Here is a 12,696-nt window from a genome sequence, read left to right as displayed (position 1 = left end):
ATGGGATGGAACGGAATGGAGTGGGATGGAATGGAATGGAGTGGAGTGGAATGGAATAGAATGGAATGGAGTGGAGTGGAGTGGAGGGGACTGGAATGGAGTGGAATGAGTGGAATGAAGTGGAGACAAATGGAGTGGAGTATAATGGAATGGAATGGAGTAGAGTGGAATGGAAGGGAGTGGAGTAGAGGGGTGGAGTGGAGTGCAGCGGAATGGAACTGAATGTAATGGGATGGAGTGGACAGGAGTGGAATGGAATGGAATGGAGTGGAATGCAGTGGAATGAAATGGAATGAAGTGTAGTGGAGCGGAATGAAGTGTGGTGGAGTGGAATGCGGTAGAATGGAATGGAATGGAATGGAATGGAGAGGAATGGAGAGGAGTGGAATGGAGCAGACCGGAATTGAATGGAATGGAGTGGAATGGAATGGAATGGAATGGAATGCAGAGGAGAGGAGTGGAATAGAATGGAGTGGAGAGGAGTGGAAAGAAGTGTAGTGTAGTGGAATGTAGTGGAGTGGAGTGGAATGTAGTGGAGGGGAGTGGAATGGAATAGAATGGAATGGAGTGCAGTGGTATGGAGTGGAGTGGAATGGAGTGGAGAGGAGTAAAGTAGAGTGGAGTGCAATAAAATAGAATGCATGGAGTGGAGTGTAATGGAGTGGAATGGAGAGGAATGGAATTGAGTGGAATGGAATGGAGTGGAGTGGAGTGGACTGGAGTGGAGTTGAATGTAGTGAAATGGAAAGGAGTAGAGTGGAATTAAGTGGAATGCAATGGAGTGGAATGGAATTGGAGTGGAATGGAAGGGAATGGAGTGGAGTGGACTGAATTGGAGTTGAGTGCAGTGAAATGGAAAGGAGTAGAGTGGAATTAAGTGGAATGCAATTGAGTGGAGTGGAATTGGGGTGTAATGGAAGGGAATGGAGTGGAGTGCAATGGAGTTGAATGGAATGGAGTGGAATAATGGGGAACGGAGTGGAATGGAGTGGAGTGTAGTGGAATGGCTTGGAATGGTCTGGAATGGAGTGGAAATGAATGGAATGCAATGAAGTGGAGTGGAGTGGGAAGTACTGGAATGTAGTGAGGGAACTGAGTGGAGTGAAATGGAATGGCATTGAATGGAGTGTGGTTGAGTGTAACGGACTGGAGTGGATAGGAAATGAGAAGAATAGAATGGAATGAAATGGAATGGAGTGGAGAGGAGAGGAAAGGAGTGGAAAGGATTGGAATGGAGTGAAATGGAATGGAAAGGAATGTAATTCAAAACAATGGAATGCAATGGAATATAATGCAATGCAATGGAAAGTTGACATGTAATGTGAGCTGAGATTTCACCACAGCACTCAAGCCTTGATGACAAAGTGATATCCTGTCAAAAGCAAGGAATGGAATGCTATTGATTGAAATGGAATGGAATGGAGTGGAGTGGAGTGGAGTGGAATGGAGTGCTGTGGAAGGGAGTGGATTAGAGATGAAAAGAATGGAATGGAAAGGAACGCCATGGATTGGAGTGTAGTGGAGGGGAGTGGAGTGGAGGGAACTGGAATAGATGGGAATGGAGTGGAATGGAATGGAAAGGAGTGGAGTGCAGTGGAAGGGAGTGGAGTGGAGTGGAGTAGAGTGGAATGGAGTTGAATGGAATATAATGGAATGGAATGGAATGGAGTGAAGGGGAATAGAGTTTAGTGGAGTGAAATGGAGTGGACTGCAGTGAAATGGAATGGAATGGAAAGGAATGGTGTACAGTTGCATGGAGTGATGTGCAGTGGAGTGGAGTGGAGTGGAATGGAATGGAGTAAAGTCGAGTGGAGTGGAGTAGAACGGAGTGGAATGGAATGAATGGAATGGAATGGAGTGGAGGGGAATTTAGAAGACTGAAATGGAATGGAAAGGAGTGGAATGGAGTGGAATGGATTGGAGTGGGGTGGACTGGAATGGAGGGCAGTGCAATGGAAAGGAATGGAAAGGAATGGAGTGGAAATGAATGGAGTGGGATGGAATGGCAGGGAATGGAGTGTAGTGGCGTGGTGTTTAGATGAGTGGAGTGGAGTCGAGTGGAGTGGAAAGAATTGGAATGGAAGGGAATGGAGTGGAGGCGTGTGGAGTGTAATGGAATGGAGTGTAATGAAATGGAATGGAATAGACTGTAATGGAAAGGATTAGAGTGGAGTGGAGAGGAGTGGAGTGGAGTGCAGTGCAGTGGAATTTAGTTGAGTTGAATGGAGTGGAATGGAGTGGAGTGGAGTTAAATGGAATGGAGTGGAGGGGAATGGAGTCAAGTGGAATGGAGTGGAATGGAAGGGATTGGAGTGAAGCATAGTGGAGTGGAATGGAATGGAGTGGAATGGATTGGAATGGAGTGGAATGGAATGGAATGGAGTGGAATTGAGTGGAGTGGAGTGGAATGGAGTGGAGGGGAATGGAGTGGAGTGGAGTGGAGTGGAACAGAGTGGCATGGAAAGGAATTTATTGGAAAGGAATGGAATGGAATGGAATGGAATGCAATGAAATGCAATGGAACAGAATGCAGTGTAATGGAAAGTTGACATGTAATGTGAGCTGAGATTGTGCCTCTGCACTACAGCCTGGGGACACAGTGATATCTTGTTGAAAGAAAGGAGTGGAATGCAAGTGTGTGAAATTGAATGGTTTGGAATGCAATGGAGTGGAGTGGAGTGGAGTGAAGTGGAGTGGAGTGGAGTGGAATGGATTCGAATGGAATGAGATGGAGTTCAATGGAATGGAGTGGAATGAAGTGGAATGGAGTCGAATGGAGAGATGTGGTGTGGAGTTGCGTGGAAAAGAGTGGAGTGGAGTGAATAGAGTGCAGTGGAATGGAGTGGAGTGGAGAGGAGTGGAGTGGAGTGGACTGGAGTGGAATAGAGTGGAGTGGATTGGAATGGAGTGCAGTGGAATGGAGTGGATTGGAGTGGAATGGAAAGAAATGAAGCGGAGTGTAGTGGAATGGAGTGGAGTGGAGAGGATTGGAGTGGAGTGGAATGGAATTGCAGGGAATGGAGTAGACTGGAGTGGAGTAGAGTGCAGTGAGGTGGCATGGAATGGAATGGAGAGGACTGGAATAGGACATAATGGAATGGAATGAAGCGGAGTTTACAGGAGTGGAGTGGGGTGCAGTGGAAAGGAGTGAAATGCAATGGGATGGAGTGGAATGCAGTGGAGTGGACTGTAGTGGAGTGGAGAGGAGTGTAATGGAGTGGAATGGAGTGGAATGGAATCAAATGTAATGGAATGTATTCGATTGGAGTGGAGTGGGAAGGAACGGTATGGAATGGAACAGAATGGAACGGCAACTGAGACTGCCACCGTGCTCCAGGATGGGTGACAGAGTGAGATACTCTTGAAAGAAACGAATGCAAAGGAATGCAGTAGAATGAAACGGAATGTAATGGAGTGGAGTGAAGAGTAGTGGAGTGAAGTGGAGTGGAATGCAGAGGAATGGAAACGGATGGAATAGAGAGGAATGGAGTGAAGTGGAGTGGGTTGAAGTTGACTGCAGTGTAATGTAATGGAATGGAATAGGATGGGGTGTAATGGAGTGTAGTGGAGTTCAGTGGAGTGGAGTAGGGTGCAGTGGATCAGAGTGGAGTGGAATGCATTGGAATGGAATGGAGTGGAGTGGAGTGCAGTGGAATGCAATGGAATGGATTGGATTGGAGTGGAAAGGACTGGAATGGTGTGGAATGGAGTGGAAAGAAGTGGAATGAAGTGGAATGGAATGTAATGGAAAGGAATGGAATGGAATGGAATGGAGTAGAGTGGGATGGAATATAGTGGAGTAAAGTGGAGTGGAGTGGATTGCAGTGGAGTGGAATGAACTGGAGTGGGTTGGAGAGGAACGGAATGGAATGGAGTGTAGTGGAGTGGAATGGAGTGGATTGGAATGGAGTGGAGAGTTGTGGAGTGTAATGGAATGTAAAGGAGTGGAGTGGAAAGCAACGGAGTGAGGTGGAGTGGAATGGAATGAAATGTAGTGTAGTGGAATGGACTGGAATAGAATGGAGTGGAATGGAGTGGAATGGAGTGGAATGGAATGGAGTGGAATGGAATGGAGAGGAGTGGAGTTGAATGGAGTGGAGTGCAATGGAGGGGAGAGGAATGGAGTGGATTGGAAAGAGTGGAGAGTAGTGAAGTGTAATGGAATGTAATGGAGTGGAGTGGAATGGAACAGAGCGGAATGGAGGGAAAGGAGTGGAATCGATTGGAGTGAGTGGAAGCGAGTGGAATGGACAAGAATGGAGTGAAATGGAATGGAATGGAATGGAGTGCAGTGGAGTGGAATGGACTGGAATGGAGTGGTATGGAAGGTATCCGAGTTTTATGGAATGGAATGGAGTGGAATGGATGGAATGGAGTGGAATGTAATGGAATGTCATGGATCGGAGTGGAATGGAGTGGAATGGAGTGGAAAGAGGGGAACGGAATTGAATGCAAAGGAATGGAGTGGAGTGGAGAGGAATAGAATGGAATGGATTGGAATGAATGGAAGTGGAATGGAGTGGATTTGAGTGGAATGGAGTGGAATGGAATGGATTGTAATGAAACGGAGTGGAGTGGAATGGAGTGGAGTGCAATGGAATAGAGTGGAATGGAATGGATTGGAATGGAATAGAGTGGAGTGCAGTGTAATAAAATGAAGTGTAGTGGAATTGAATAGAGTGAAGTGGAGTGGAAGGGAATGAAATGGATTGGAATGGAATGTAATGGAATGGAATAGAATGGAATGGAGGGAATGGAGTACAGTGGAATGGAACGGAATGGAGTGGAGTGGAATGGAGTGGAATGGAGTGGAGTGGTGCGGAGTGGAGTGGTGCGGAGTGGAGTGGAGGGCAGTGGAATGGAATGGACTGGAATGGAATGGAATAGAGTTCAGCGGAGCGGAGACGACGGGAGTAGAATTGAGTGGAGAGTTCTGGAATGGAGCAGAGTGGAATGGAATGAAGTGGAATGGAATGTAATGGAATGGAGTGGATTGGAGATGAATGAATTGGAGTCGAGTGGAATGGAGTAGAGTGGAATGCAATGGAATGGAATGGAGTGTAGTGGAGTGCAATGGAGTGAATTGAAGTTGAATGGAGTTTTATGGAATGGAATGGATTGGAGTGGAGTGGAGAGGAATGGAGTGGAATGGAATGGAATGGAATGGAAAGGAGTGGAATGGAATGGAGAGGAGTGGAATGGAACGGAATGGAATGGAATGAAGTTAGGTGGAACGGAGTGGTATGGAATGGAATGGAATGGAGTGGAATGGAATGCAGTGGATTGCAGTGGAATGGAGAGGAGTTGAGTGGAATGGAATGGAATGGAATAGAGTTGAGTGGAATGGAGTGGAATGGAATGGAGTGGAGTGGAGAGAAGTGGAGTGGCATGGAGGGGAATGGAATGAAATGTAATAGAATGGAATGGATTGGAGTGGAATGGAGTGGAGGGAAGTGGAATGGATAGGAAAGGAATGGAGTAGAATGGACTGGAGTGGAGTGGAGTGGTGTGGAATGAAATGTAATAGAATGGAATGGATTGGAGTGGAATGGAATGGAGGGAAGTGGAATGGATAGGAAAGGAATGGAGTAGAATGGACTGGAGTGGAGTGGAGTGAAATGAATAGGAATGGAATGGTGTAGAGTGGTATGGAGTTGAATGGAATGGAGTGGAGTGGAATGGAGTGAGATGGAATGGAATGGAGAGGTGTAGAATGGAACGGAAGAGAATGGAGAGGAATGCAGAAGAGTTGAATGGAGTGGAATGGAGTGTAGTGGAGTAGAGTTGAGTGGAGTGGATTGGAGTGCAGTGGAATGGAATGTAATGGAAAGGAATGCAGTGGAGTGAAAACAAATGGAGTGGAATGGATTGGAATGGAATCAATGGAGTTCAGGGGAATGGAATGGAATGGAATGCAGTGGTGAGGAATGGAATGGAGAAGAGTGGAATTCAATGGAATGGAATGGAATTCAGAGGAGTAGAATGGAAAGGAGAGTAGTGGAGTGGAATGGGGTGGAGATGAACGGAATGAAATGGAATGGCGTGGAATGGAGTGGAATGGAGTGGAATGGAGTGGATTGGAGTAGAATGGAGTGGAATGGAATAGAATGGAATGGAATGGATGGAATGGAGTGGAGTGGAATGGAGTAGAGTGTAATGGAATGCAGTGGAATGGAATGAAATGGAGTGGAATGCAGTGGAGTCGAATGGAGAGGAGTGGAGTAGAATGGATTGAAATGCAATTTAGTGGAATGGAATGTAGTGGACTGGAGTGATGTGGAGTAGAGTTCAGTGGAATGGAATGGAATTGAATGGAATGGAATGGAGAGGAATGTTGTGGAGTGGAGGGGAATGGAGTGAGATGGAATGAAGTTAAGTGGAGTGGAATGGAATGGACTGGAGTAGAGTAGAATGGAGTGGAATGGAATAGACAGGAAATGAGAGGAGTGTAGTGGAATAGAGTGGAGTGGAATGGAATGGAATGCAATGGAATGCAGTGGAGTGGAAAGGAATGGAGTGAAGTGGAATGGAATGGAACAGAGTGGAGTGGAGTAGAATAGGGTTTGCTGGAGTAAAATGGAGTTGAATGGAATGGAACGGAATGGAGTGGAGTGGAATGGAGTAGAGTGGAATGAAATGGAATGGAGTGGAATGAAAAGGAATGGAATGGAGTGGAGTGGAGTGGAGTGGAATAGAGTGGAGTGGGCTGGAATTGATTTGAGTGGAGTGCAGTGGAATGTAATGTAATTGAATGGAATGCAGTGGAGTGGAGACGACTGGACTGGAAGAGAATGGTGTGAAGTGTAGTGGAATGGAGTGGGGTGGAGGGGAGGGCAGTGGAGTGGAACGGACTAGAAAGGAAATGAATGGAATGGAATGGAACAGAACGAAATGGAGTTAAATGGCATTGAATGGAATGGAGGGGAGTGGAGTGTAATGCAGTGGAATGGAATGGACTGGAGTGAACTGGAGTGGAATGGAATGGAATGGAATGGAGTGGAGTGCATTGTAATGGCAAGGAATGGAATGGAGTGGAGTGGAGTGGTGGGCAGTGGAGTGGAATGGAGTGGAATGGAAAGAAATGGAATGGAATGGAACTGATTGCAGTGAAATGGTATGGAATGCAATCGAATGGAATGGAGTGGAGTGTAATGTAGTGGAATGGAATGGACTGGAGTGTAGTGGAGCGGAATGGAATGGAATGGAATGCAGTGGAATGGAATGGAATGCAGTGGAGTGGACTGGAATGAGAAGGAATGGAATGGAGTGGAGTGGAGTGGAGAGGAATGGAGGGATGTGGACCAGAATGGAGTGGAATGCAATGGAATGGAGAGGAATCGAATGAAATAGAATGGAGAGAAGTGGAGTGGAATGGAATGGAGTGGAATTGAGTAGAGTGGAGTGGAATGCAATGGATAGGAATGGAATGGAACGGAATGGAATGGAGTGGAGTGAAATGGAGTTGAGAGGAGTGGAGTGGAGTGTAATGGAATGGAATTGAATGTAATGTAATGGAGTGGAATGTTGTGGAGTGGAGTGGAGTGGAGTTGAGTAGAATTGAGTGGAATGGAAAGTAATTGAATGGAATTATACAGAGTGGGATTTTGTGGAGTGGAATGGATTTGACGGCAGTGGACTGGAGTGTAAGGGAGTGGACTGGAGTGGAATGGAATCGAATGTAAAAGAATGGAAGCTGAGATTGGGCCACTGCGCCGCAGGCTGTGTGACAGAGTGAGATACTCTCCAAAGAAGGGAATGGAAGGGAATGCGGTGGAATGGAATGGAATGGAATGGAGTGCACTGGAGTGGAGTGGAGCAGATTGAAGTGGAATGGAATGGGCAGGAATGGAATAGGACGTAATGGAATGGAAATAAGTAGAGTGGAGTGGAGTGCAGTGGAATGGAGTGAAATGGAGTGCAATGGAGTGGAAAGGAGTGGAGTGAACAGAAGTGGAGTGGAGAGGAATGGAATGGATTGGAGTGGAGTGGACTGGAATCGAATGTAATATAATGTATTCGATTGAATTAGAGTGGAACAGAACGGCACGGAAGGGATCAGAACGGAAAGGGAGATGACACTGTGAAACAGCCCTCCAGACTGGGTGACAGATTGAGATACTCTCAAAAGAACGGAATTTAAACGAATGCAGTGGAATAAAATGGAATGGAATGGAGTAGAGTGGAGTTGGGTGGAGTGAAGTTGAGTGGAATGAATGCCGAGGAATGGAATCGGATGGAATGGAGTGGAATGGAGTGAAGTAGGGTGGGATGAAGTGGAGTGCAGAGGAATGGAACGGAATGGATTGGGATGGAGTGGAATGGAGTGTAGTGGAGTACAGTGGAGTGGACAGGATTGTAATGGAGTGGAATGGAATCCGATGTAGTGGAATGTAGTGGAGTGGAGTGGAGTGGGGTTGAGTGGAGTGGAATGGAATAGAATGTAACGTAATGGAATGAAATGGAATGGAAAGACTGAAGTGGAGTGGAGTGGAGTCGAATGGAGTGGAGTGGAATGCAGTGGAGTGGAGTGGACTGAAATGGAGTGGAAATAAATGGAACAGAGTGGAATGAAATGGAATGGAATGGAGTGAATTGCGGTGGAATGGAGTGGAGTGGAGTGGAAAGGAGTGGAGTGGAATGGAATGGAATGGAGTGGAATAGAGTGGAATGGAATGGAATAGAGTGAAATAGAATGGAAAGGAATGGAATTGAGAAGAGTGGAATGGAGTGGAGTGGAATGGAATGGAATGGAGTGGAATAGAGTGGAATGGAATGGAATAGAGTGAAATAGAATGGAAAGGAATGGAATTGAGAAGAGTGGAATGGAGTGGAATGGAGTGGAGTGCAAAGGAACGGAATGGATTGGAGTGGATTGGAGTGGAGTGGACTGGAATGGAATGGAATGGAGTGGAGTTGAATGGAGTGGAGTGAAATTTAGTAGAGTTGAATGGAATGGAAAGGAGTGGAAAGAAATGGAATGGAATGGAAAGGAGTGGAGTGGAGAGGAATGGAGTGCAGTGGAGTGAAATGGAGAGGAGTGGACTGGACTGGAATGGAATGGAGTGGAATGGAATGGAATGGAATGGAGTGGAATGGAGTGGAGTGGACTGGAATTCAGTTGAATGGAATGGAGTGGAGAGGAGTGGAGTGGGGTGCAGTGGAATGAACTGGAATGGAATGGAGTGGAGTGGAGTGGAATGGAGTGGAGTGGAGTGAAGAGGAGTGAAATGGGCTAGAATGGAGTGGAATGGAATGCAATGGACGGAATGGAATGGAATGGCGTGGAGTGGAGTGGAATGGACTGGAATGGAGTAGAATGGAATGAAACGGAGTTTTATGGAATGGAATGGAGTAGAATTTAATGGAAATTCATGGAACGACTGAAGTGGATTGGAATGGAGTGGAATGGAGTTTAAAGGAGTGGAATGGAATGGAATGGAAAGGAATGGAGTGGAGTGCAGTGGAATGGAGTGGAATGGATTGGAATAGAGTTGAGTGGAATGGAGTGGCATTGTGTGCTATGGAATGGAAAGGAATGGATTGGAATGGAATGGAGGGGATTGGATTTTAATGGAACAGAGAGGAGTGGAATGTATTGCAATGAAATGGAGTGGAGTGCAGGGGAATGGAATGGAATGCAGTGGAGTGCATTGCAGTGGACTGAAAAGGAGTGGAATGGAGTACAGTGGAGTGGAGTGGAGAGTAATGGAATGGAATGGAATGGAATAGAGTGGAATCGAATCGTGTGGAGTGGAGCAGAGGGGAATGAATTGGGGTGGAGTGGAATGAAATAGAATGGAGTGGAATAGATTGGAAAGAATGGAGTGGAATGGAAAGGAGTGGACAGGATTGGAGTGCAATGGAATGAAGTGGAGTGGGGTGGAGTAGAAGGGAATGGAGTGGAGGGGAATGGAGTGGAATGGAACGGAGAGGAATAAAGTGGAGTGGAGTGGAGTGCAGTGCATTGGAATGCAATGGAATGGGATGAAGAGGAGTGGAATGGAATAGAGTTCAGTGAAGCAGGTTGAAGTGGAGTGGAATGGAGTGGAGTGGACAGTAATGGAGCAGAATGGAATGTAACGGAGTGGAATGGAATGGAATGGAATGCAAAGGAGTAGAGTGGAGTGGAATAGATTGGAAAGAATGGAGTGGAATGGAAAGGAGTGGACAGGATTGGAGTGCAATGGAATGAAGTGGAGTGGGGTGGAGTAGAAGGGAATGGAGTGGAGGGGAATGGAGTGGAATGGAATGGAGAGGAATGAAGTGGAGTGGAATGGAGTTCAGGGCATTGGAATGCAATGGAATGGGATGAAGAGGAGTGGAATGGAATAGAGTTCAGTGAAGCAGGGTGAAGTGGAGTGGAATGGAGTGGAGTGGACAGTAATGGAGCAGAATGGAATGTAACGGAGTGGAATAGAATGGAATGGAATGCAAAGGAGTAGAGTGGAGTGCAGTGGAATGGAGTGGAGTGGAGTGAATTGCAGTGAAGAGAAACGAAACGGAGTGGAATGGAGTGGAGTGGAATGGGTTTTAGAGGAGTGGCATGCTGTGGTTTGAAACAGAACGCAGTGGAGTGGAAGGGAGTGGAGTGGAATGGAGTGGAGTGGAATGGAATGGCGTCCATTATGTGCAATGCAATGGAATGGAATGCAGTGAAATGGAATGGAGTGGAGTGGAGTGGAGTGGAATGGAATGGTATGGAATATAATGGAATGGAGAAGAGTGGAATGGAGTGGACTGGACTAGAATGGAGTGGAATGAAATTGAATGGAATGGAATGGAATGGAGTAGAGTGGATTGGAATGTAGTGGAGTGGAGTGGAGTGCAATGGAGTGGGGTGCAGTGGAATGGAATGGAATGGAGTGGAGTACAGTGGAATGGCATAGAATGAAGTAGAGTTGAATGGAATAGTATGGACGGGAATGGAAAGGAGAGGAGTGGAATGGTGTGGAATGGAATGGAGTGGAGTGGAGTGGAGTGGAATAGAATGTTATGGAGAGGAATGGAATGGAATAGAATGGAATGGAATCGAAAGGAATGTGGTGGAGTGGATTGGAATGTAGAGGAGTGGAGTGGAATGGAGTGGAGTGGAATGGAATGCAATGGAATGGAATGGAGTGCAGTGGATGGGAATGGAATGGAGTGGAGTGGAATGGAGTTGAATGGTATGCAATGGAGTGGAGTGGAATGGAGAAGTGTGTGATGGAATGGAATGGAGTGGAATTCATTGGTATGGAATGGAAAGGATAGGAGTGGAGTGGAATGCGGTGGAGTGGATTGAAACGGAGTGGAGTGGAGTGGAATGCAATGGAGTGGAATGGAATGGAATGGAATAGAATGGAATGGAATGGAATGGAATGAAAAGGAGTGCACTGGAGTGAAATGCAACGCAATGGAGTGGAATGGAGTGGAATGGAGTTTGATGGAAAAGAAGGGAGTGGAATGGAATGAACGGGATGGAATGGAGTGGAGTGGAATGGAGTGGAAAGCAATGCAATGGAACGGAGTAGAGCGGAATGGAGTGGAGTTGAATCCAACGGAGGGGAATGGAATGGATTGGAATGGAATGGAGAGGAGTGGAATGCAGTGCAGTGGAATGGAACAGAGTGTAGTGGAATTGACTGGAATGGAATGGAGTGGAGTGGATTGCAGTGGAAAGGAAAATAATGGATTGGATTGGAGTGGAGTGGATTGGAATGGAGTGGAATGGAGTGGAGTGGAACGGAGTGGAGTAGAATGGAATGGAATGGAGAGGAGTGGAGTAGAGTGAAGTGGAATAGAGTGGAGTGTAGTGGAATGGATTGGAGTGGAGTGGAGTGGAATGGAATGGAATGGAGTGGAATAGAGTGTAGTGGAGTGGCAATGAGTGGAATGGAATGGAATGGAGTGGAATGGCGAGCAATGGAATGGAGTGGAGTGGAGGGGCGTGGAATGCAATGGAATGTAATGGAGAGGAATGGAGTGGAGAGGAGTGGAATGGAGTGGAATGGAATGGAGTGGAGAGTAATGTAGTGGATTGGAATGGAGTGGAGAGGAGTGGAGGGTAATGGAATGGAATGGAATGGAGTGGAGTTGAATGGAGTGGAATGGAATGGAGTGGAATGGAGAGGAATGGAGTGGAATGGAGTGAATTGGAGTGGAATGGAGTGCAATGGAGTGGAATGGAAAGGAATGGAAAGGAGTGGAATGGAGTGGAGTGCAGGGGAGTGTAATGGAATGGAATGGAGTGGAATGGAATGGAATGGAGTTTGATGGAATGCAATGAAGTGGACTGGCATGGAACGGCATGGAATGGAGTGGAGTGCAGAAGAATGGAGTGGAGTGGAGTGAACAGGATTGGATTGGAGTTGCGTAGAATGGAGAGGAATGGAATGGAATGCAATGGAGTAGAGTGGAATGGAGTAGAGTGTAGTGCAACGGAATGGAATGGAATGGATTGGAATGGAATAGAGTGGAGAGGAATGCAGTGGACTGGAATTGAAAAGAGTGGAGTGAATGAAATGGAATGGAATGGAGTGGAGTGGATTGCAGTGCAATGGAAAGTAATGCATTGGATTGGAGTGGAGTGGATTGGAATGGAGTGGAATGTAGTTGAATGGAGTGGATTGGAACGCAGTGGATTGGAATGGAATGGAGTGGAGTAGAATGGAATGGAATGGAGAGAAGTGGAGTGGAGTGGAGTGAAGTGGAATAGAG

Source organism: Pongo abelii, chromosome 17 (genome assembly GCF_028885655.2).
Source record: "Pongo abelii isolate AG06213 chromosome 17, NHGRI_mPonAbe1-v2.0_pri, whole genome shotgun sequence".
In the NCBI taxonomy this organism is placed as follows: domain Eukaryota; kingdom Metazoa; phylum Chordata; class Mammalia; order Primates; family Hominidae; genus Pongo; species Pongo abelii.
This window is presented reverse-complemented; position numbering follows the sequence as displayed.